Below are 3,126 nucleotides of genomic sequence, written 5' to 3' on the forward strand. Positions count from 1 at the left end.
ACATACACAAATGTGACCCTGACTTTCTTCAGCAGCTTGGTGTCTGGTCAGTTATATTCTCATCTACATCAAAGATATTCTAATGTACTGGATTGTGCTAACTCAGTTTGGTTAAGCTGGGAAGTACGCTTCCAGAATCTCCTTCCTGACAGGACTCTGAGTTCGAGTTGATCAAAAGAGGACCTGGTGGAGATTTGGAAAGTAGAATGGGAGCCTCAGCCGCTCTGAGGAGATCTCTGTTGTCAGACACTGTGACAGACAGATGTGCCCACAGATAGATCCCAGCAAGTTCTCAAGGCCTAGTGACTCCTCTCTGATCATCCCACAGTTCCCTTCAGACCTTCACTTCCCCAGCTTGTCCCACTTTGGGGCAGTCTCATTCCTGTAATAACCCCCTTATCCCCGTAATATGCATGGTGGCTCTGCTCACCTGAATGAACTCTGACTGATAGACCTAATCATAAAAGGAGGCATATAGGGAATGGTTAAGAGTGTGGGCTCTGGATTCAGACAGCCAGAGGTGAGGATTAAGAAAGATAATCCACGCGCAGCATTTAACACACCTGCCACACCGTTACCAACCAATAGGTATTACGTAATAAGTAAGGTAATGCTAACATTACTCAGTGCCTGGGATGTTATTTCTATTTGGTTGACTTCCTATTGAATTTACACTCTCCTCAAGCCACTGTAACCCATCCATGCTCTCCTCTCTACTAGCATATAACTTGACTTCCCCTGCAGAATTCTAGGACAGCACTTATTGAAGTGGGGTAAGATCAGGTGGGGTAGGGAGGGGAAAGACGGGTCATCCTCCCCTTCTTGCCCCACATGGAGATTCTGCCGTGCCCCTCCACAGCAGGGAAGGTCAGCTCTCCACACTGCCCTAGCGGCATCTCTGTGCCTGGGCATCCTACCGCCTCTTCCCTGTGCTTTCTCTCCCAATAGGCTGTGCCTGTGGCTCTTCTTTGCAGGACTGCCCTCAGCCTACTGGAACACTTTTCCTGCACAGGAGGAAATCCTGGGACTTTCTGTCCCGCAGGAAGTACCTTCACTTATCACTGATATGTGACCATGAAAGCCTGGCTCATTGCCTGCAGTAAGGTTTATACTCCAGGGCTCTCAGGGGACCAGGCAGAAGCCACCATTCTCTGTCCTGCCTCTCCCACTCTACTCACTGATTTCTACCGAGAGCACTTCCTTAATAAATCTCTTGCGTGTGAGTCCTCATTTCAGGGTCTGCTTCTGGGAAACCTGTCCCAAGACATAAATCCTCTAGGGGTTTTTGAAAGTATGCTTCTTGGGGCTTCCCTGGTGGTGCAGTGGTTAAGAATCCGCCTGCCAGTGCAGGGGACACAGGTTCGAGCCCTGGTCCGGGAAGATCCCACATGCCGCGGAGCAACTAAGCCTGTGCACCACAACTACTGAACCTGCGTGCCACAACTACTGAAGCCTGCGCGCCTGGAGCCTGTGCTCCGCAGCAAGAGAAGCCACCGCGATGAGAAGCCCGCGCACTGCAATGAAGAGTAGCTCCCACTCGCCGCAGCTAGAGAAAGCCCGTGTGCAGCAACGAAGATCCAATGCATCCAGAAGTAAATAAATAAAATAAATACATTTATTAAAAAAAAAGAAAAAGAAAATATGCTTCTCTACTGCACCCCCAGAGGGCAAGTGCAGGGATGGTGGAGGAAGAATGTCTGACATTGAGGTCTGTGTGCTTCCACTGGGCTCCACTGTCTCCAAATGGGTGTGTCTGGGAAGACCAGGTGGGTTCTGTTCAGGAGCATCAAGGATGGGACCTGGCCAGGTGGCAGGAGCAAAGGGCACACCAGGCAGAAGTAAGGACTTAGTTCTGCCAATAACTAGCTGGGAAACCTAGTTAACTAGTAAACTAGCTATAAAATGAGAATGACACTAGTACCTGCCTCATAGGGCTGTGGTGAGGATTAAATGAGAAAATCCATGGAAGCTCTTAACCTAGTGCCTGGCATATTATAAGCATTCAGTCAATGTTAGCTGTTATTATTATCCCGTATTTTCTCATAGTATTTTGTGAGGGCTTCTATTTCACCTCAAATCGTTGTCTTATATGTATGTGTCTGTCTCCCCCTTTATGCAGTGTGACCTTGATGGGCAGGAATCATCTTTGTGGGGTACATAAATCCCATTTGGCCTCATCCAGTAATTGTAGGTGCCAAAAATTCAGTAAATACTTGTGAAATTAAACAGACTTGACCAAGGGCAGGGAGTGGGTAGCAAGTAATGAGAGAGAGACAGAGACAGAGACAGAGAGAAAAGGAGAAGAGGGAGGGGGAACAGGAGTGCAGGAAGAGAAAATATTCTTCCTTGGGATGCTGCTCCTTTCTTGATTAGCTTTTGGGACAAAATACAACTTAGTCCTCAATGACAAAGGACCTCATAGAGATCTCAAGCCCACTACGACCATCCTTCACCTAAGTTTAAATAACATTGTGTTTGAACCACTCACATGTTACAGCCTATAAGCCCTGCGTTTCCCTTTCTGTTCACAGTCTCTAGTGCATCACCTTTGAGTACAAGGACTTACATCTATGAAAGCCCTTGTTTCTTTCTGTTTTTTTTTTTTTGTTTTTTTTTTTTTTGCGGTACGCGGGCCTCTCACTGCCGCGGCCTCTCCCGTCGCGGAGCACAGGCTCCGGACGCGCAGGCTCAGCGGCCATGGCTCACGGGCCCAGCCGCTCCGCGGCATGCGGGATCTTCCCGGACCGGGGCACGAACCCGTGTCCCCTGCATCGGCAGGCGGACTCTCAACCACTGCGCCACCAGGGAAGCCCAAAGCCCTTGTTTCTTAACCCTCCTCCCTCCAAGAGTCATCTAGTCCTCATTCTTACTAATGTTCAAGATAAAGGAAATAAGGTGGTATAGCAGAAGAAGCTCTAGGTTTTAGCGTCACATACACTTGGATTTTAACCCTGGCTCTGTGTGATCTTCAGCAAGGTGTTAACTTCTATAAGCCTCAATTTCCTCGTCTGTAATAATAGAACCTACCTCTCAGGGTCATTGTGTGGACTAGAAATAGGTGTGAAAAGCCTTTAGCATTGTGTGTGAGAGTCAGCCCAGGAAAATAAAGAGCCACACACGGAGAAG

Source organism: Monodon monoceros, unplaced genomic scaffold, assembly GCF_005190385.1.
Source record: "Monodon monoceros isolate NGI ecotype Baffin Bay Population unplaced genomic scaffold, NGI_Narwhal_1 Super_Scaffold_19, whole genome shotgun sequence".
Lineage (NCBI taxonomy): Eukaryota > Metazoa > Chordata > Mammalia > Artiodactyla > Monodontidae > Monodon > Monodon monoceros.